Here is a 22,872-nt window from a genome sequence, read left to right on the forward strand (position 1 = left end):
TTTCTGCTGGGCTCAATAACAAGGCATTTTAATGTGGGATAAGCTAGAGTTCTGCTTTGCTGAATAGCAAGGCAGCTTACTGTGGGTGAAGCTTGAATCGCTGCTGGGCTGAATAGCAAGGTGGTTCACTGTGGGAGAAGCTGGTGCTGCTGATGGGCTGAATAGCAAGGTGGCTACCTCTGGGAGAAGATAGAGTCGCTTGTACCCCACTGGTGTGTTGCTTGCTTGTTGCCATCTTTGTCCTTTCTTCTGTGCGAACCCACCCCCTCTAATGCTTCCTTTGGCCGTCGCTGTGCTCAGTGCTTCTTTACCTCCCTCACTCTCCCCTCTGCCTCCTCGCAACCCCTATGGTGCTCTCTATCTCTCCCATCTTCCAAAAGTGCTACTCTATCTCCTATCCTATCCCTCTCACTAAGTCCGGAAGGAAAAGGTTCAAGAATGATATCCTGGTCTCCAACCTAGGTCCCCCTATCACTGATACCTACTTAAGACTTATCTGGTCTCCTCCTCTGCCACCTCTCTGGCTCATGCCTCCTCCTTCGCTCTGGCCCCTATGCCACCTGTGTCCACTTCCTCTGCCCACTCTCTGGCCACCCACTGCCTCCTGTGGGTGTGCCTCACTCCTGTATCCCACCCCGGAAGTCTTTCAAATATGGAAACCTGCTCCATGTAGCTACTCTTAACTCTCTCTCCGCTGTCAAACATTCCTCTGACATCGGGAACCTCTTTAAAGATCTGAACATGGATGTCCTTGCTCTCACCAAGACATGATTCATGGCCAGCTCTGTCACACATTTTGACACTCTCCTCCCTGAGGGCTACAAGTACCTATCTGAGCCCAGAACCAACTGGCCCAGAGGTGGAGAGGCCCTGAACTTTCTGTAAGGGATTACTGCTTATGTCATTCCTCCACAGGCCTTCTCCTCCTTTGAATGTTTAATCTGCAGGCTCTCTATTTCTCCTGGCCTCTCTGACTGTGACTACGATCTACAGGCCACCTGGCCAGGTCACCCTCTTCTTCTCTGAATGGGCTAACCTCTCTTTTTCTCTCCTTGCCTCGACCTCTCAACTTCTCCTCCTTGGAGACTTCAACATCCACCTGGATGCTTCCAGTCCCTCCTCTGCTATTTTCTGCAACACATGCGACTCTTGCCCTCTCCCTCTCCATTCTTCCCTCTGGTTCAACACACTCTTCTGGACACACCTTGGGTGCTGTCATCTCCTCAGTCATCCCCCTCACCAATCCGCTCTCTTTGTCTGACCACTTTCTGCTCTCCTCTCACCTGAAACTTCTTGCCCCTCAAGCAAAGCATACCCCCAGCACTGTCACCCTACTTCTCGGTCATTCGGCCCATGAAACGAGTGTCAGTGGATGCCTTTGCCTCTACTTTCTCTGCTCCTCCTACTCCTGTGGCTGACTCACACCCTGACACAGCCCTCTCTAACCTGCACCGTTCTGTCGCCAATACTCTGGACATCCTTGCTCCTGTCATGAGAATCGGTCTAAAGCCTACCTCCAAGTGCAACTCTTGGTGCAACTACGACTTCACCACCCTGAAACACAAGTGCAGCGAGACTGGGAGGAAGTGGAGAAGTTTGGGTGCATCCTCTGACAAATTGGCCTGCCTCTTGCTGCAAAGGCAATACAGACCCTCTGTCTTCTCCAAGAAGAGGGTCCATATGCAAGCGTGCGTCTCTGCAGCATTTAACAAGAGGGCTGAACTCTTTAAAATCTGCAAGGAGATGGCCAATCCTACTGCAGTCTCCACCTCACCTGTTCCTTCCCAGGCACTCTGTATGACACTGGCCTCTCATTTCACCACTAAAAATCAGGACATCCTGTCCTCAATTTCCTCTTCCGCTCCCTCTACCTCTCCCAGGGCCACTTTGGCCCCTTGTCCCTCTCCTCTTACTTTTTTCCTTTAGCTCTGACAACACCTGACGATGTCTCTAGACAAGTCTGTTCTATGAAAGTTTTGTCCAAACAGGTGCCATCAAGGGCCATATTGCCACCCTTGCTACAGCCTTGAGCAATTTCTGCAATCACTCTTTCGCCATTGGAGCTTTCCCCTCCCTCCTCAAGCACTCCCTTGTGCACCCACTCCTAAAAAAATGTCTGCCGATCCTACATGTCCGGCAAACTATCACCCAATTTCTATCACTCTTTTCCTGGGCAACCACCTGGAAAAGCTGCCCATCTCTCAGCTGACCCTCCCCACTGAATCTGTTGGCTGTCTCCATGACCATCAGTCTGGCTTCAGAGCAGCCAGAGACACAGAAACTGCTCTCCTGAACACCCGTGAAGATCTGCTCTCAAACCTTGATTCCAGCTCTCCCTCTGTCCTCATGCTCCTTGACCTTTCCTCTGCCTTCGACATGGTCAATCACGCCACCCTGGTCAACGGACTCTGTGTAAACATGGGCATCATGGATCAGGCCCTGGCATGCTTGACCTCCTTCCTCCTGGACCGTCCCAGCAGGTCCAATATGGGTCCTTTCTCTCTACCACCTCTCTCTCCACATGTGGTGTCCTCCAGGGCTCTATCCTTTCACCCAGGCTCTTTAGTGTCTATTTGGCCTCTCTGGCCCTCCTGATGTCCACCTTCTCTTCAAATGACACTCAGCTCTTTTTCAGGCTTCCTTCAGCCTCCCACCCTCCAAAGCTCATCCCTGACTGTCTATCTGCAATTCAGCATAGGTGTGCCTCAAAAGACCTTTCCCTTAATGCCCTTTCTCATTGGGACCCCTGCTCCTGCTTTCCCTCTCTCACTCTGGCCGCCCTCCTTGGGCCTGTTAACCTCGCCTTCCTGTGAGGCCAAAAACCTTGGCGTCATATTCAACTCCACTTTCTCCTTCTCTCCTCATATCTCAGAACTTTCCAAAAAGGCCCACTTCCAGCTGCACCTCATCAGAGGGCTTCTACCATTCCTCACTTTCCCCCAGAAGCTCACTGTCTCCAGAGCCCTGGTTTACTCCAGTCTGGTCTACTGCAAGCTTCGTGCTCAATCTGCCTACCTCTACTCTTTGCCCCCTGCAACTAATCCAGAACAGGACTGCAAAAATTATTCTTGGCCTCAAGCCTAGGGACAATTTCTCTCCAATCCTAAAATCTCTCCACTGGCTCCCGGTGGCTGCAAGGATCAAGTTCAAGACAATCTGCATCATCCACGAGGCTTGCTGGGGTCGGGGCCCGCACTACACCCAACTCTCGTCTGAAATACCTTCCTTCCAGAGCCCTTCGCTCAGCTACGTCCAACTCTCTGAGGGTCAGATGATTCTAGAGGCAGATAGTGGGGGATAGATCTCTCTCCTCTTCAGGTGCCTACCTCTGGGACAGCCTCCCTGCCCCTCTCAGACTTGAGCCGGACCAGCTTAAGATCCGGAAGCAGCTCAAGACCCTCCTTTTCTCCTCTCCCTTCTCTGTCTTGTTGCCTTGCTAACTTACCTGTCTGCTGTGCATACTGGTTGCTTGGTTCCCTCAGAGTCTCACTGGGTACCAGGCTCCTCCATGGCCAGTCTTCCTTTGCACTGCTGCCTTGCCTTCCCTGCACTTAGGGGCTCTAGCTCACCCCTCCCCCCCTTCATCCTGCAATTACCCATAGCTGTGCTGCCTTGGCTGCACTTACTCAGAGCTTTGTGCTGCCCTGTTTGCTCTTGCTCCCTTTCCTTCCACTTGCACTTGCCCTAGCACTTGCACGATCTGAATGACAAAAGGCCTAATAAGATCGTTTGTCTTGTCCTCCCTATGTCTTCCCTCCCTTGTCTTGTGGCACCTAGAAACACTTGTGTAAAGGTGCGTTATAAATACCATATCATATAATATTCTGGGCTTATTAGCAAGGTGGCTCACTTTGGCAGAAGCTAGTTGCTGCTGGGCTGAATAGCATGGCGGCTCCCTGTGCGAGAAGCTGGAGTTGCTGTTGGGCTCAATAGCAAAGTGGCTCATTGTGGGAAAAACAGGAGTTGCTGCTGGGCTCAATAGCAAAGGCGGCTCTGCTGTGGAAGAAGCTAGAGTTGCTGCTGGGCTGAATAGCAAGGTGGCTACCTTTCAGGAAAGCTAGAGTTTCTGATTGGCTCAATAGCAAGGCGGCTCACTGTGGGAAACGAAGGAATTTATGCTATGTTGAATTGCAAAGTCGGCTCTGCATGGGAGAAGCTAGAGTTGCTGCTGGACTGAATAGCAAGGCATCTAACTGTGGAAGAAGCCAGAGTTCCTACTGGGCTGCAGAACAAGTTGGCTCACTGTGGGGGAAGCTAGAGTTTCTGCTGGGCTCAATAGCAAAGCTGCTCACTGCGGTAGAAGCTATAGTTGTTGCTGGATTCAATAGCAAGGTGGCTCACTATGAGAGATGCTAGAGTTGTTGCTGGGATCAATAGCAAGGTGTCCCATTGTGAGAGATGCTAGAGTTGCTGCTGGGTTGAATATCGAGGATGCTCACTGTGGTAGAAGCTTGATTTGCTCCTGGGTTGAATAGCAAGGTGGCTCCTTGTGGGAGAAACATGAGTTCCTTTTGGGCTTAACAGCAAGCGGCTAACTGTAGAAGGAGCCAGAGTTGCTGAGGGGCTGAATATCAAGGCAGCTCCCTATTGGACAAGCTAGAGTTGCTGCTGGGCTAAAAAGCAAGGCGGCTCACTGTGGGAGAAGCAGGAGTTGCTGCTGTACTAAATAGCAACGTGGCTCCCTGTGGGAGAATCTAGAGTTGCTGCTGGGCTGAATAGCAAGGCAGCTGATCGTGGAAGAACCTAGAGTTGGTGCTCGGCTGAATAGCAAGGTGGCTAAGTGTGGGAGAAGCTAAAGTTGCTGCTGGGAATAACAGCAAGGCTGCTGACCGTGGGAGAAGCTAGAATTGTTGCGATGCTACATAGCAACGCAGCTCACTTTAGGAGAAGATAGCTTTGCTGCTGGGCTGACAAGCAAGGTGGCTCACTTTGGGAGAATATAGAGTTGCGGTGGGCTGAAGAGCAAGGCAGCTCACTGTGGGAGAAGCTAGCATTGCTGTTGGGCTGACTAGAAAGGTGACTTTTCATTTAGAGTTGCTGGTGTGCTGAATTGCAAGGTGGCTCCCTATGGGAGAAGCTAGAGTTGCTGCTGGGCTCAATAGCAAGGTATCTCACTGTGAGAGAAGCTAGAATTGCTGCTTTGGTGAATAGCAAGAGAGCTCATTGTGGGTGAAGCTCGAGTTGCTGCTGTGTTGAATAGTAAGGTGGCTCCCCGTAGGAGAAGCTGTAGCTGCGGATAGGCTGAATAGCAAGGTGACTCCATATGGGAGAAGCTGGAGTTGCTGCTGGGCTCAATAGCAACGCGGCTCATTGTGGGAAAAACAGGAGTTGCTGCTAAGCTGAATAGCAAGGCAGCTCACCGGGGAAGAAGCTAGCGTTGCTGCAGGGCTGATTAGCAAGGCAGCTCACTTTCGGGAAAGGTAGAGTTTCTTTTGGACTCACTAGCAAGTTGGCTCACTGAGGGAAAAGCAGAAATTGATGCTGTGCTGAGTTGCAAAGTGAGCTCTGCGTGTGAGAAGCTAGAGTTGCTGCTGGACTGAATAGCAAAGCAGCACACCGTGGAAGAAGCTAGAGTTGCTGCTGGGCTGAACAGCAAGGTGGTTAGCTTTCGGGGAAGCTGGAGTTTCTGTTTGGCTCAATAGCAAGGGTGTTCACAGTGGGAAAAACAGGAGTTGATGCTGTGCTGAATTGCAAAGTTGACTCTTCATGGTAGAAGCTAGAGTTGCTGCTGGACTGAATAGCAAGGCATCTCACTGTGGAAGAAGCTAGAGATACAGCTGGGCTGAATATCAAATTGGCTCACTCTAGGGGAATCTAAAGTTTCTGCTGGGCTCAATAGCAAGGCTGCTCACTGTGGTAGAAGCTGCTGCTATAGTTGTTGCTGGGCTCAGTAGCAAGGCAGCCTATTGAGGGAAAAGCTAGATTTGATGCTTACCTGAATAGCAGGGATGCTCACTGCGGAAGAAGCTAGAGTTGCTGTTGGGCTGACTAGCAAGTTGGCCCACTGTGGTAGAAGCTATAGTTGTTGCTGGGCTCAATAGCAAGGCAGCTTACTGAGGGAAAAGCTAGAGTTGCTGCTTACCTGAATAGCAAAAGGATGCTTACTGTGGAAGAAGCTAGAGTTGCTGCTGGGCTGACTAGCAAGTTGGCCCACTGTGGGATAAGATAGAGTTGTTGCTGGGATCAATGGCAAGGTGGCTCACTGTGAGAGATAGTAGAGTTGCTGCCGGGTTGAATATCAAGGATGCTCACTGTAGAAGAATCTCAAGTTACTGCTGGGCTGAAGAGCAAGTTGGCCCACTATGGATGAAGCTAGAGTTGTTGCTGGGCTCAATAGCAAGGTGACTCACTGTGAGAGTGGCTAGAGTTGCTGCTGGGTTGAATATCAAGGAAGCTCACTGTGGTAGAAGCTAGAGTTGCTGCTGGGCTGAATTGCAAGGCAGCTCACTGTGGGAGACGTTTGCTGCTGGGCTGAATAGCAAGGTGCCTCCTTGTAGGAGACGTATGAGTTTATTTTGGGCTCAATAGCAAGGTAGCTAACTGTAGGAGGAGCTAGAGTTGCTGATGGGCTGAATATCATGGCAGCTCACTGTTGGACAAGCTACAGTTGCTGCTGGGTTCAATAGCAAGGCACATAACGGTAGGAGGAGCTAGAGTTGCTGCTGGCTGAATAGCAAGGCATCTCACTGTGGAAGAAGCTAGAGTTGCTGCTGGGCTGAATAGCAAGCTGGCTCACTCTTCGGGACACTAGAGTTTCTGCTGGGCTCAATAGAGAAGCTGCTCACTGTGGTAGAAGCTGTAGTTGTTGCTGGGTTTAATAGAAAGGTGGGTCACTGTGAGAGATGCTAGAGTTGTTGCTGGGATCAATAGCAAGGTGGCTCAATGTGAGAGAAGCTAGAGTTACTCCTGGTCTGAATAGCAAGGGCGCTCACTATGGGAAAAGCTAGAGTTGCTGCTGGGATCAATAGGAAGGTGGCTCCTTGTGGGTGAAGCATGAGTTGCTTCTGGGCTGAATAGCAAGGGGGCTCACTGTTGGAGAAGCTAGAGTTGTTGCTGGGCTCAATAGCAAGGAAGCTTATTGAGGGAAAAGCTAGAGTTGCTGCTTACCTGAATAGCAAGGGTGCTTACTGTGGAAGAAGCTAGAGTTGCTGCTGGGCTGACTAGCAAGTTGGCCCACTGTGGGATAAGCTAGAGTTGTTGCTGGGTTCAATAGCAAGGTGGCTCACTGTGAGAGATACTAGAGTTGCTGCCGGGTTGAATATCAAGGATGCTCACTGTAGAAGAATCTCAAGTTACTGCTGGGCTGAAGAGCAAGTTGGCCCACTGTGGATGAAGCTAGATTTGTTGCTGTGCTCAATAGCAAGGTGACTCACTGTGAGAGATGCTAGAGTTGCTGCTGGGTTGAATATCAAGGAAGCTCACTGTGGTAGAAGCTAGAGTTGCTGCTGGGCTGTATTGCAAGGCAGCTCACTGTGGGAGACGTTAGAGTTGCTGCTGGGCTGAATAGCAAGATGCCGCCTTGTAGGAGATGTATGAGTTTATTTTGGGCTCAATAGCAAGGCAGCTAACTGTAGGAGGAGCTGGAGTTGCTGATGGGCTGAATATCAAGGCGGCTCTCTGTTGGACAAGCTACAGTTGCTGCTGGGCTCAATAGCAAGGCACATAACTGTAGGAGGAGCCAGAGTTGCTGCTGACTCAATAGCAAGGCATCTCAATGTGGAAGAAGCTAGAGTTGCTGCTGGACTGAATAGCAAGCTGGCTCACTGTTCGGGACACTAGAGTTTCTGCTGGGCTCAATTTCAAAGCTGCTCACTGTGGTAGAAGCTGTAGTTGTTGCTGGATTTAATAGAAAGGTGGCTCACTGTGAGAGATGCTAGAGTTGTTGCTGGGATCAATAGCAAGGTGGCTCAATGTGAGAGATACTAGATTTGTTGCTGTGATCAATAGCAAGGTGGCTTAATGTGAGAGAAGCTAGAGTTACTCCTGGTCTGAATAGCAAGGGCGCTCACTGTGGGAAAAGCTAGAGTTGCTGCTGGGTTCAATAGGAAGGTGGCTCCTTGTGGGTGAAGCATGAGTTGCTTCTGGGCTCAATAGCAAGGGGGCTCACTGTTGGACAAGCTAGAGTTTCTGCTGGGCTCAATAGCAAGGCGCTTAACCTCTAGGAGGAGCTGGAGTTGTTGATGGACTGAATATCAAGGCGGCTCACTGTGGGAGAACCCAGAGTTGCTGCTGGGCCAAAAAGCCAGGCGTCTCACTGTGGGAGAAGCATGAGTTTTTTCATGGCCACTGGTCAAGGGCCACTACCTTTACCATCAAAAGGGTCCATATGGACCCAGTCCTGGCGCCTTTGTTGCCAGGCTCATAAGAAAGTGTGCTCTGCACACTTGGTGTCTAGGGCACGTCCATCCAGGCCGGGCGTGGCCATTTAGAATCATTGGAGGGCACGTGCAGAAGTCTCTGGGAGGAGCAAGGTAGAGCCACAAGGCGGGGCTAATGGGAGTGGCTTGGGCCAGGCTATTTAAGCCAGCCCCACCCGCATGTAAACGCTTTGTGTTAGTCTGCTTTCTGCAGCGTAACGCTTACCGCCGCCTGAAGCGCTCTTACCTCTTTCCAGCTCGTCATCTCTGCACGCATCTCATCAGGTTCCAGAATATCTTCTTCAGTGCGCACCTACCTGACTCCAGCCACACCATCGCTTGAAGCGCTGCTTACCTGATTCCAACAAAGCATCTTCAGCGCGCATCTTACCTGCTTTCAGCAACATCATCGCTCGACGCGCAGCTTAGCTGACTCCAGCAACTCTTACGCCGGACACACATGTTACCTGTCTCTGCAATCCCATCGCCTGCAGCGCATTGCATCTTACCTGATTCCCATTGTCATCAGAGTCGGGCCGCACCCTCACCTGTTCCGGACGTCTAGCTACACGGTAGTCTTCTTCTTGCCCAGCATCCTCACGGATCCTTCCATCCAGCGATCTCCAGTAGATCTCCGGATAAGCCGCTCTCCATCTAACGCCGCCAGGCCATCCCTGCAAGAGAAAAGGAATACACAAGGTTAGAGACTGCATTAAATATTTTACGCTTGGTCACCTAACACATAAGCCTTGCGTACAACCTCGAAATTCCACTTACCTGCTAGGTGGAACCTCACAATCTCCTCTGGCACCATTAGGACTCGCCTTCAATACCGCGACTCCGCTTGGCCATCTTCACATCTATTGGGGAGAGAAAAGACATTACAGGGGTTACGGACAATAGTCATTGGAAAAGACATTACAAGGGTTACGGACAATAATCCTTGGAAAAGACATTGCAAAAGAGTTGCTCCTTTTGCAATGTCTTTTCCAAGGATTATTGTTGTAGGACTAGTTGTAGTTCTACCTACAGTGACCCTACTGATGAGAATCAGGATGGAGAGCTCAACCTTACAAGAGAACAGGTAAGACTATATGGGTAAACGCATGCTCACCTCGTTCTGCAACGAAGGTTTCGAGGGGATTCACGATCAAACCACAGCATTCTCACTGCCTCTCGTATTCTCTCAGGGGCAGTGCCAGCAACCAGAGCAGTCCACGCTACAGCAGCAGGGGGAAAAGGCTGATCCAGGGGAGCCAAGTCCAGGGAGGGCTCCAACCGTGCCCCAATGCCCCCGCAGAGACCAGGTGATCGTAACAAGTTTCTTGTGAGCCAAATAGCAAGACGGCTCACTGTGGGAGAAGCTAGAGTTGCTGCTGGGCTGAATAGCAAGATAGCTGCTTGTGGGAGAAGCATGAGTTGCTTTTGGGCTCAATGGCAAAGTGACTAACTGTAGGAGGAGCTAGAGTTGCTGATGGGCTGAACATCAAGGCGGCTCACTGTGAATTAACCTGGAGTTGCTGCTGGGCTAAAAAGCAGCAAGGTGGCAGGAGTTGCTTCTGTGCTAAATAGCAACACTGCTCCCTGTGGGAGAATCTAGAGTTGCTGCTGGGCTGAATAGGAAGGCAGCTGATCTTGGAAGAACCTAGAGTTGCTGCTCGGCTGACTAGCAAGGTGGCTAAGTGTGAGAGAAGATAGAGCTGCGCCTGGGCATAACAGCAAGGCTGCTCACCATGGGAAGAGCTAGATTTGCTGTGGTGCTACATAGCAACGTCGCTCATTTTGGGAGAAGGTAGCTTTGCTGCTGGGCTGAACAGCAAGGTGGCTCACTTTGGGAGAATCTAGAGTTGCTGAGGGGCTGAATCACTTTTGAATACCTTTACAAATCTTTCCCTCATCCTCATCCCATCTCATTCCTAATCATCTACATACCCCCTAGCCCCATCTCCTCTTTGTATGATGGCTTTGACCACCTCCTCTCTCTTATCTCACCCTCCCCTTCTCCCCTCACTGTACTTGGTGATTTCAACCTCCACATCCCTACTTCCCCTCAACCCTCACCTCTTCATTCAATCCTTGACTCTTACCTTCTCTCTCCGCTTCCCTCTTTTCCGACTCACTCCTCTAGCTCCACTCTTCATCTCATCTTTATTTCCTCCTACTCATCCTCTCCTGTCTCCTCCTTACCCAGCTATCTATCGGATCATGCCCTGCTCTCGTTCTCCCTTACCCCCTGCACTTCACCTTCCTCTCCTTTACCCTCCTCCACTTCTTTTACTCGACGCGATCTCCGGAACGTTTGCCCATCACTCTTCCTTGATACCTGCTCTTCTTCTCTTCCATCGCTTCTCTGATTTCTCCTCCCTCCCAGCTGACCTTGTCTTGTCCTCTCTATCCTCTTCTATCTCATCTAGTCTGGACCAACTCTATCCCCTCCTTCCGCCCTTCTCGTAAACCTTCCCAACCCTGGCTCTCTCCTCACCTCTTGTCCATGTGCTGTCTCCTTCGTCGCCTTGAGCGTTGCTGGCTGAAATCCCCCACTGTTCCTAACCAAACCTCCTACTTTTCTTATCACTCCTTATATGACTCCTGCCTTAACTCCGCCAAACGTGCGTAGTTTTCTAATCTCCTTCACTCCCAAGCCTCTCATCCTCGTCGTATCTTTCAAACTCTCTCTCGTCTCCTCTCCCCTCCAGCTCCCGACCCCTCTTCTGCTTCTCCTCTTTCTCCTTCTGACTTTGCAAACTTCTTCTCTAAAACAAATCTTTCTCTTCACCAAAAAATGGTCTATACTCCTCCTTTTTCCCCTCCTCCCTTCTCCTTACACTCCCCTTCGGCTCATATGTGTACATTTTCTCCTATCACTCCCTCTGATGTCTCTCTCCTCCTAACTAAATCCCATCCTACTGCCGCCCCTTCTGACCCTATTCCTACCCTTCTTATTCCTAAGATTTACCCCATCTCATTCCCTACCTAACCTCCTTCTTCAACACTTGTTTATCCATGGCCACCTTCCCCTCTGCCTTCAAGCATGCCACTATCATCCCTGTACTATAAAAACCTTCTGCTAATCCTTTTCTCGCCTCCAACTTTCGTCCAATCTCACTTCTACCTTTTCTCTCTAAATTATTCGAACGCTTAGGTTATTCTCAGCTCTCAACTTTCATCACTACCTATTCTCTCCTTCCCCCCTCTCAATCTGGCTTCCGCCCCAAGCACTCCACTGAGTCCGCTCTTACCTATGTCCTTAACTCCCTCTTTACTGCTCGCTATTCTAAACATTCCTCGATCCTCATCCTCCTTGACCTCTCTGCTGCCTTTGACACTGTCGATCACCCCTTACTTCTCAACACTCTTTCCTTTCTTGTATTCAAAGGATCTGTTCTTAACTGGCTCTCCTCTTACCTCTCCCACCTCTCCTTCGCAGTCTCTTGGGGAGGACAAACCTCTACTACCTTCCCTCTTAATTAGGGCATCCCCCAAGGCTCGGTCCTCTGACCCTTCTTATTCTCTCTTTACACCTCTCTCCTTGTCCCTATTATCTCTTCCTTTGGGATATCTCATCATTTCTACGCCGATGACACCCAGCTGTTCCTCTTCTTTTCCCCTCCTTTTCCTCTTTCACCTTTGATTTACATCTCAACCTTTCTTCATGTCTTACTGCCATTAAAGACTGGATGTCATCTCACTATCTCTCTCTTAACACTGACAAGACTGAAGTCTTGTTCTTTCCTACTCCCTACCTTCTCCATCTCCCCCTCCATCCATCCATTTTCCCCCTTCTAATCCTTCAATCTCAACCATGCTCGTAATCTAGGCATATACTTTGACTCTTCTCTCTCCTTCTCTCATCATAGCTCCCTCATTGCTCGGGCATGTCGCTATCATCTCTTCAACATCCGTAAAGTCCATCCCTCTCTCACCTTCCATGCTACCAAACTCTTAATTTCCTTCCTCATCTTCTCTCCCTTTTCTATTGTTCTTCTCTCTTCTTCGGTCTTCCTGCTTCCTCTCTTGCCCCCCTCAAATCCCTTTATCACTCTGCCATACGTACTCTCTGTCTACTCTCTTCTCCTGACTCTATTTCCAACTCACGTTCTTGCATAGAATGGCTTCCTTTCCACTCCCAGCTTAAATTTCACTTCCGTTGTCTTGTCTTTAAATATCTTCATGACCTTGCTCCTCCTTACCTCTCTTCTCTCCTCTCATTCTATATCCCCTCTCGCTCCCTTCGTTCTGCTGATCTCTACTTACTTTCTGTTCCCCCACCACCATGTGCCTCTTCTCGTTTCCGCTCCTTTCAGCTTCTTGCCCCTTACACTGGAACTCCCTACCTCTCTCTATCCGCTCCTCCCCCACCTATTCCTCTTTCCGCTCCTCACTGAAAGAACTTCTTCTTCGCTCCCCTCCCTGATACCTTCCCCCTCTCTCTATCCCCTCCCTCCTTCTATTATCCTCTCTCTGTTCTCCTTATCTTTATCTGTCCCCGTCTCTCCTATGATCTCCTCTCTTTTGTTGCTCACCTCACTCATTACTCTCTGCCTCTTGATCCTTCTCTAGCCCCCTCCTCTCCTCTCCCTTCTTACTTGCAAATTGTTCTAAATACCTATTTTATGGTTTGATTCATATTTACTGTTTTGCTTCTACTGTTCCATGTTTTATGTGTTACTTGTTAACTGTAAAGCGCTTTGGATTAAGGTGCTTTATGAAACAATAAAAAATACAAATACAAACACAAATATCAAGGCGGCTCACTGTTGGACAAGCTAGAGTTGCTGCTGGGCTCAATAGCAAGGCGCCTAACCCGTAGGAGGAGCTAGAGTTGTTGATGGACTGAATATCAAGAGGGCTCACTGTGGGAGAACCTGGAGTTGCTGCTGGGCTAGAAAGCAAGGCGGCTCACTGTGGGAGAAGCAGGAGTTGCTTCTGTGCGATATAGCAACGTAGCTCCCTGTGGGAGAATATAGAGTTGTTGATGGACTGAATATCAAGGAGGCTCACTGTGGGAGAACCTGGGGTTGCTGCAGGGCTAAAAAGCAAGGCGGCTCGCTGTGGGAGAAGCAGGAGATGCTGCTGTGCGAAATAGCAACAGAGCTCCTTGTGGGAGAACCGAGAGTTGCTGCTCGGCTGAATTGCAAGCTGGCTAAGTGCGGGAGAAGCTAGAGTTGCTGTTGGGCTGAATAGCAAGGCAGCTCACTGTGGGGGACGCTAGCATTGCTGTTGGGCTGACTAGAAAGGCAGCTTTTGATTTAGAGTTGCTGATGGGCTAAATAGCAAGGTGGCTCGCTATGGGAGAAGCTAGAGCTGCTGCTGGGCTCAATAGCAAAGTGTCTCGCTGTGAGAGAAGCTAGCGTTGCTGATTTGCTGAATAGCAAGAGAGCTCACTGTGGGTGAAGCTAGAGTTGCTGCTGGGCCGAATAGTAAGGTGGCTCACTGTGGGAGAAGCTGGAGCTGCTGATAGGCTGAATAACAAGGTGGCTCCCTATAGGACAAGCTAGAGTTGCTGCTGGGCTCAATAGCAAGGTATCTCACTGTGAGAGAAGCTTGAGTTGCTGATTTGCTGAATAGCAAGAGAGCTCACTGTGGGTGAAGCTAGAGTTGCTGCTGGGCTGAATAGTAAGGTGGCTCACTGTCGGAAAAGCAGGAGCTGCTGATAGGCTGAATAGCAAGGTGACTCCCTATGGGAGAAGCTGGAGTTGCTGCTGGGCTCAATAGCAACTCGGCTCATTGTGGGAAAAACAGGAGTTGCTGCTGGCCTGAATAGCAAGGCAGCTCACTGTGAAAGAAGCTAGCGTTGCTGCAGGGCTGAATTGCAAGGCGGCTTACTTTCAGGTAAGGTAAAGTTTCTTGTGGGCTCACTAGCAAGGTGGCTCACTGTGGGAAAAGCAGGAGTTGATGCTGTGCTGAATTGCAAAGTTGGCTCTGCGTGTGAGAAGCTAGAGTTGCTGCTGGACTGAATAGCAAGGCAGCTCACTGTGGAAGAAGCTAGAGTTGCTGCTGGGCTGAACAGCAATGTGGCTAGATTTCGGGGAAGCTAGAGGCTCAATAGCAACGGCGATCACTGTGGGAAAAGCAGGAGTTGATGCTGTGCTGAATTACAAAGTTGACTCTTCATAGTAGAAGCTAGAGTTGCTGCTGGACTGGTCAGCTGGGCTGAATAGCAAGTTGGCTAACTCTGGGGGAATCTAAAGTTTTTGCTGGGCTCAATAGCAAGGCTGCTCACTGTGGCAGAAGCTATAGTTGTTGCTGGGTTCAATAGCAAGGCAGCTAATTGAGAGAAAATCTAGAGTTGCTGCTTACCTGAAGAGCAAGGATGCTCACTGTGGTAGAAGCTAGAGTTGCTGCTGGGCTGACTAGCAGGTTGGCCCACTGTGGGATAAGATAGAGTTATTTCTGGGATCAGTAGCAAGGTGGCTCACTGTGAGAGATACTAGAGTTGCTGCTGGGTTGAATATGAAGGATGCTCACTGTGGAAGAAGCTCGAGTGCTGCTGGGCTGAAGAGCAAGTTGGCCTACTGTGGAAGAAGCTAGAGTTGCTGCTGGGCTGACTAGCAAGTTGGCCCACTGTGGGATAAGCTAGAGTTGTTGCTGGGATCAATAGCAAGGTGACTCACTGTGAGAGGTGCTAGAGGTGCTGCTGGGTTGAATATCAAGGAAGCTCACTGGTACAAGCTAGAGTTGCTGCTGGACTGAACAGCAAGGCATCTCACTGTGGGAGAAGTTAGAGTTGCTGCTGGGCTGAATAGCAAGGTGCCTCCTTGTAGGCGAAGCATGAGTTTATTATGAGCTCAATAGCAAGGCGGCTAACTGTAGGAGGAGCTGGAGTTGCTGACGGGCTGAATATTAAGGCAGCTCACTGTTGGACAAGCTAGAGTTGCTGTTGGGCTCAAAAGCAAGGCACCTAACTGTAGGAGGAGCTAGAGGTGCTGCTGGACTGAATGGCAAGGAATCTCACTGTGGGGGAAGCTAGAGTTTCTGCTGGGCTCAAAAGCAAAGCTGCTCGTGGTGGTAGACGCTATAGTTGTTACTGGGTTCAATAGCAAGGTGGCTCACTTTGAGAGATGCTAGAGTTGTTGCTGGGATCAATAGCAAGGATGCTCACTGTGGTAGAAGCTAGAGTTGCTCCTGGGCTGAATAGCAAGATGGCTCCTTGTGGGAGAAGCATGAGTGTCTTTTGGGCACAACAGCAAGGTGGCTAATTGTAGGAGGAGCCAGAGTTGCTGAGGGGTTAAATATCAAGGTGGCTCACTGTTGGACAAGCTGGAGTTGTTGCTCGGCTCAATAGCAAGGTATCTCACTGCGAGAGAAGCTTGAGTTGCTGATTTGCTGAATAGAAAGAGAGCTCACTGTGGGTGAAGCTAGAGTTGCTGCTGGGCTGAATAGTAAGGTGGCTCACTGTCGGAAAAGCAGGAGCTGCTGATAGGCTGAATAGCAAGGTGACTCCCTATGGGAGAAGCTGGAGTTGCTGCTGGGCTCAATAGCAACTCGCCTCATTGTGGGAAAAACAGGATTTGCTGCTGGCCTGAATAGCAAGGCAGCTCACTGTGAATGAAGCTAGCGTTGCTGCAGGGCTGAATTGCAAGGCGGCTTACTTTCAGGGAAGGTAAAGTTTCTTGTGGGCTCACTAGCAAGGTGGCTCACTGTGGGAAAAGCAGGAGTTGATGCTGTGCTAAATTGCAAAGTCAGCTCTGCGTGTGAGAAGCTACAGTTGCTGCTGGACTGAATAGCAAGGCAGCTCACCATGGAAGAAGCTAGAGTTGCTGCTGGGCTGAACAGCAATGTGGCTGGATTTCGGGGAAGCTAGAGTTTCTGCTTGGCTCAATAGCAACGGCGATCACTGTGGGAAAAGCAGGAGCTGCTGATAGGCTGAATAGCAAGGTGACTCCCTATGGGAGAAGCTGGAGTTGCTGCTGGGCTCAATAGCAACTCGCCTCATTGTGGGAAAAACAGGATTTGCTGCTGGCCTGAATAGCAAGGCAGCTCACTGTGAAAGAAGCTAGCGTTGCTGCAGGGCTGAATTGCAAGGCGGCTTACTTTCAGGTAAGGTAAAGTTTCTTGTGGGCTCACTAGCAAGGTGGCTCACTGTGGGAAAAGCAGGAGTTGATGCTGTGCTGAATTGCAAAGTTGGCTCTGCGTGTGAGAAGCTAGAGTTGCTGCTGGACTGAATAGCAAGGCAGCTCACTGTGGAAGAAGCTAGAGTTGCTGCTGGGCTGAACAGCAATGTGGCTAGATTTCGGGGAAGCTAGAGGCTCAATAGCAACGGCGATCACTGTGGGAAAAGCAGGAGTTGATGCTGTGCTGAATTACAAAGTTGACTCTTCATAGTAGAAGCTAGAGTTGCTGCTGGACTGGTCAGCTGGGCTGAATAGCAAGTTGGCTCACTCTGGGGGAATCTAAAGTTTTTGCTGGGCTCAATAGCAAGGCTGCTCACTGTGGCAGAAGCTATAGTTGTTGCTGGGTTCAATAGCAAGGCAGCTAATTGAGAGAAAATCTAGAGTTGCTGCTTACCTGAAGAGCAAGGATGCTCACTGTGGTAGAAGCTAGAGTTGCTGCTGGGCTGACTAGCAGGTTGGCCCACTGTGGGATAAGATAGAGTTATTTCTGGGATCAGTAGCAAGGTGGCTCACTGTGAGAGATACTAGAGTTGCTGCTGGGTTGAATATGAAGGATGCTCACTGTGGAAGAAGCTCGAGTGCTGCTGGGCTGAAGAGCAAGTTGGCCTACTGTGGAAGAAGCTAGAGTTGCTGCTGGGCTGACTAGCAAGTTGGCCCACTGTGGGATAAGCTAGAGTTGTTGCTGGGATCAATAGCAAGGTGACTCACTGTGAGAGGTGCTAGAGGTGCTGCTGGGTTGAATATCAAGGAAGCTCACTGGTACAAGCTAGAGTTGCTGCTGGACTGAACAGCAAGGCATCTCACTGTGGGAGAAGTTAGAGTTGCTGCTGGGCTGAATAGCAAGGTGCCTCCTTGTAGGCGAAGCATGAGTTTATTATGAGCTCAATAGCAAGGCGGCTAACTGTAGGAGGAGCTGGAGTTGCTGACGGGCTGAATATTAAGGCAGCTCACTGTTGGACAAGCTAGAGTTGCTGTTGGGCTCAAAAGCAAGGCACCTAACTGTAGGAGGAGCTAGAGGTGCTGCTGGACTGAATGGCAAGGAATCTCACTGTGGGGGAAGCTAGAGTTTCTGCTGGGCTCAAAAGCAAAGCTGCTCGTGGTGGTAGACGCTATAGTTGTTACTGGGTTCAATAGCAAGGTGGCTCACTTTGAGAGATGCTAGAGTTGTTGCTGGGATCAATAGCAAGGATGCTCACTGTGGTAGAAGCTAGAGTTGCTCCTGGGCTGAATAGCAAGATGGCTCCTTGTGGGAGAAGCATGAGTGTCTTTTGGGCACAACAGCAAGGTGGCTAATTGTAGGAGGAGCCAGAGTTGCTGAGGGGTTAAATATCAAGGTGGCTCACTGTTGGACAAGCTGGAGTTGTTGCTCGGCTCAATAGCAAGGTATCTCACTGCGAGAGAAGCTTGAGTTGCTGATTTGCTGAATAGAAAGAGAGCTCACTGTGGGTGAAGCTAGAGTTGCTGCTGGGCTGAATAGTAAGGTGGCTCACTGTCGGAAAAGCAGGAGCTGCTGATAGGCTGAATAGCAAGGTGACTCCCTATGGGAGAAGCTGGAGTTGCTGCTGGGCTCAATAGCAACTCGCCTCATTGTGGGAAAAACAGGATTTGCTGCTGGCCTGAATAGCAAGGCAGCTCACTGTGAATGAAGCTAGCGTTGCTGCAGGGCTGAATTGCAAGGCGGCTTACTTTCAGGGAAGGTAAAGTTTCTTGTGGGCTCACTAGCAAGGTGGCTCACTGTGGGAAAAGCAGGAGTTGATGCTGTGCTAAATTGCAAAGTCAGCTCTGCGTGTGAGAAGCTACAGTTGCTGCTGGACTGAATAGCAAGGCAGCTCACCATGGAAGAAGCTAGAGTTGCTGCTGGGCTGAACAGCAATGTGGCTGGATTTCGGGGAAGCTAGAGTTTCTGCTTGGCTCAATAGCAACGGCGATCACTGTGGGAAAAGCAGGAGTTGATGCTGTTTTGAATTACAAAGTTGACTCTTCATAGTAGAAGCTAGAGTTGCTGTTGGACTGAACAGCAAGGCAACTCACTGTGGAAGAAGCTAGAGATGCAGCTGGGCTGAATAGCAAGTTGGCTCACTCTGGGGGAATCTAAAGTTTTTGCTGGGCTCAATAGCAAGGCTGCTCGCTGTGGTAGAAGCTATAGTTGTTGCTGGGTTCAATAGCAAGGCAGCTCATTGAGAGAAAATCTAGAGTTGCTGCTTACCAGAAGAGCAAGGATGCTCACTGTGGTAGAAGCTAGAGTTGCTGCTGGGCTGACTAGCAGGTTGGCCCACTGTGGGATAAGCTAGAGTTATTTCTGGGATCAGTAGCAAGGTGACTCACTGTGAGAGATACTAGAGTTGCTGCTGGGTTGAATATGAAGGATGCTCACTGTGGAAGAAGCTCGAGTTGCTGCTGGGCTGAAGAGCAAGTTGGCCTACTGTGGAAGAAGCTAGAGGTGCTGCTGGGCTGACTAGCAAGTTGGCCCACTGTGGGATAAGCTAGAGTTGTTGCTGGGATCAATAGCAAGGTGACTCACTGTGAGAGATGCTAGAGGTGCTGCTGGGTTGAATATCAAGGAAGCTCACTGTGGTAGAAGCTAGAGTTGCTTCTGGACTGAACAGCAAGGCATCTCACTGTGGGAGAAGTTAGAGTTGCTGCTGGGCTGAATAGCAAGGTGCCTCCTTGTAGGCGAAGCATGAGTTTATTATGAGCTCAATAGCAAGGCGGCTAACTGTAGGAGGAGCTGGAGTTGCTGACGGGCTGAATATTAAGGCAGCTCACTGTTGGACAAGCTAGAGTTGCTGTTGGGCTCAAAAGCAAGGCACCTAACTTTAGGAGGAGCTAGAGGTGCTGGTGGACTGAATGGCAAGGAATCTCACTGTGGGGGAAGCTAGATTTTCTGCTGGGCTCAACAGCAAAGCTGCTCGTGGTGGTAGACGCTATAGGTGTTGCTGGGTTCAAAGGCAAGGTGGCTCACTTTGAGAGATGCTAGAGTTGTTGCTGGGATCAATAGCAAGGTGGCTCACTGTGAGTGATGCTAGAGTTGCTGTTGGTTTGAATATCAAGGATGCTCACTGTGGTAGAAGCTATAGTTGCTCCTGGGCTGAATAGCAAGATGGCTCCTTGTGGGAGAAGCATGAGTGTCTTTTGGCCACAACAGCAAGGTGGCTAATTGTAGGAGGAGCCAGAGTTGCTGAAGGGATAAATATCAAGGTGGCTCACTGTTGGACAAGCTAGAGTTGTTGCTGGGCTCAATAGCAAGGTGCCTAACCTGTAGGAGGAGCTAGAGTTGTTGATGGACTGAATATCACGGCGGCTCACTGTGGGAGAACCCGGAGTTGCTGCTGGTCTAAAAAGCAAGGCGGCTCACTGTGGGAGAAGCAGGAGTTGCTTCTGTGCTAAATAGCAAGGCACCTAACTGTAGGAGGAGCTAGAGTTCCTGCTGGACTGAATGGCAAGGAATCTCACTGTGGGGGGGAACTAGAGTTTCTGCTGGGCTCAATAGCAAAGCTGCTCACGGTGGTAGAAGCTCTAGTTGTTGCTGGGTTCAATAACAAGGTGGCTCACTGTGAGAGATGCTAGAGTTGCTGTTGGTTTGAATATCAAGGATGCTCACTGTGGTAGAATCTAGAGTTGCTCCTGGGCTGAATAGCAAGATGACTCCTTGTGGGAGAAGCATGAGTTACTTTTGGGATCAACAGCAAGGTGGCTTACTGTAGGAGGAGCCAGAGTTGCTGAGGGGTTGAATATCAAGATGGCTCACTGTTGGACAAGCTAGAGTTGTTTCTGGGCTCAATAGCAAGGTGCCTAACCCGTAGCAGGAGCTAGAGTTGTTGACGGACTGAATATCACGGCAGCTCACTGTGGGAGAACCCAGAGTTGCTGTTGGGCTAAAAAGCAAGGCGGCTCACTGTGGGAGAAGCAGGCGTTGCTTCTGTGCTAAATAGCAAGGCAGCTCACTGTGGGAGAAGCTAGAGTTGCTGCTGGGCTGAATAGCAAGATGGCTGCTTGTGGGAGAACTACTGTTTTTCCGCCTGTCTCTGCTGAGGTAAAGTCCCCCTCCTCCTAAGTAACACTCCTTCGACACACTTCTGTCAACCACTTCTGCCTTCAACCTCTGACTGTTCCTCCACTTCTGCTCTTCACTTCCTTCTTATACCTCTTTGACGTTTTACCATTTCTTCTCTTCACTTCCTTGTACCACGCTCTTGTTCTTCTCCTTGATGTTCCCCCACATCTCCCCTCTACTTCTCTCTATAACTTTACTTTTACTTTACATTTATTTCGTGCTCCAGGTACCCGCAGCCTTAAGGGTGCACATAGAGCTCACATAGAATCTTGACAGACATTACAAGTTAGTTAACACACAGGTAGACACATGGGCGTAATTTTGGGGGGGACAGAGGTGTTTGTCCCCCCCAAATTTCACGGCACAACGTTTTGTCCCCATTCATTTGGCTGGGGAAACCTTTTCTTCAAATGTCATGTCCCCCCCAACATTTTCCGAAAAGTTACCCCACTGGGTAGACATAGGGTCTCTGTACTAATCAAATGCCTAGTAGAATAAGAGTGATTTTAATCTCGTTTTGAAGGCTTCTGTGTACTGGATCACTCTTAAGTCCAGGGGGAGAGCATTCCACACCAAAGGAGCTGCTATGCTAAACGCTCCTGTGAAGGGTTTACTGGAATTACAACGCAACAAGCTCAATTGGTGGGTGTTGTTAGATCTCAATGCCTTCTGGCTATGTTTCTCAACTACCCCCTACATTAGGTAGGTGGGCATACGACCTTGTCGACATTTGTGGACGATCAGGAGTAGTCTAAATTGTATTCCTGCCCTTACCGGGAGCCAGTGTAGGCTTCGCCTGTCATCCGACACATGGTCCCTTCGTTTGAGGCCCTTCAACACCCGGATCGCACTATTTCGAATCACCTGCAGGTAATTGGTCCCGGATAGTGGGGCCCCAATGAGCAGATTACAGCAGTAATCTATCTTTGCGCCAATAATGGCTCTTGCGATTGGTTCTGCATTATTCTGTTAAATAAGAGGGCAAAGGTGAGATAATAGCTTAAGGTAGTAGGTGCATGACAAGACCAGATTACTCACTTGGGGTTTCATATTTAGGTCCTGGTCTAACGTCATGCCGAAATTCTTAATTTTCTTTAAAACTTTAATCCGGCAATCTGCAATATTAATGCTGTTGAAAATGGGGCCTAATTTAGTCAGTTTATTATTTGTTCCCACCAACATGAGTTCAGTGTTCTCGTTATTTAGTGCTAGGCCATTTAAGACCATCCAATTTATTTTAGAATCGTATACCTTATTGATCTGCATTCATCTAAACTGTGTGATCCTGTTAGTGGTATGACATATAGGGCCTCATTACAAGTCAGCCGGTCCAGAAACAACGGTGGCAGTAAATCCGCTGCCACCTTTGTTTCCGGACCGGCTGATTCCGAGTCCTGCAGGCGGGAGGTGTCACTCCCGCCTGCAGGCGGACATGGAAACACCGGCTCTGCCATAGATGGAACCAGCGTTTCCATGGTCCCATCCCCATGGAGTCCTACAGGACTCCATGGGAATGGGGCTTAACAGAATTCTTCCTCCAGAATTACCGGGTCACCGGGGTTGCAATGTCCCGGTGATTCCAGCAATCACAAAGGCGGAATGGAATTACTGGTCTGGCAGCAGCCTGCCGGTTTTTCCGGCATGGCTACCGCCGGACTCGTAATGAGGCCCATTGTGTATCATCTGCACAATTAGCGAACGTGATACCTTTTTGTTCTATCATGTCAAAGAAGGGAACCATGAAGATGTTGTACAGGCAGGGGGAGGTGCATGCTCCCTGGGGCACCCCGTAGGCCAGCAGTACTGGGTTAGCCTCGGCTTCCCCGCTGGCTACCCTTCCCTGTCTTCCTCTCAAGAATGAGGCAGCCCATTGAGCGGCTTGATCAGAGAAAGAAGCAACGTCTTTCAGCCTATTGATCAAGATGGTATGATCCACCAAATCCAAAGCCGCTGAAAGATCAAGGATCATAAAAAGTGAGACATGGCCGATATCACTCTCTCCCATCTCTCACCAGATGTTTCCCTGCTTCACCTCTTTCCACAATTCTCCCACCAACTCCTTATCTCTTTCCTCTGTCTCCTTTTTTCTTTGCCTCCATCCCTGTCTTGATAGTGAATTGTTTTTGCTTTACTTTTAATAGCCTCTTTCTCCACCTCCCTGGACATCTGTTTGCCCTAGCTTTCTGCATATTCCCCTCTCATTCTTCAATCCTCCCTGTTCTCTGAGTCTTTCCACCCTCTGTGGTCATTTCGTGACAGCATACTGGGTCCTCATTTCCGCAGCACTCTGGGTCTCTTTCTCTGCTGCTTCCTGTCATCTTCTTAGCCAAAGCTTCTGGGCATCTCC

Source organism: Ambystoma mexicanum, chromosome 3q (genome assembly GCF_040938575.1).
Source record: "Ambystoma mexicanum isolate Mex_15411 chromosome 3q, UKY_AmexF1_1, whole genome shotgun sequence".
NCBI classification, from domain to species: Eukaryota; Metazoa; Chordata; class Amphibia; order Caudata; family Ambystomatidae; genus Ambystoma; species Ambystoma mexicanum.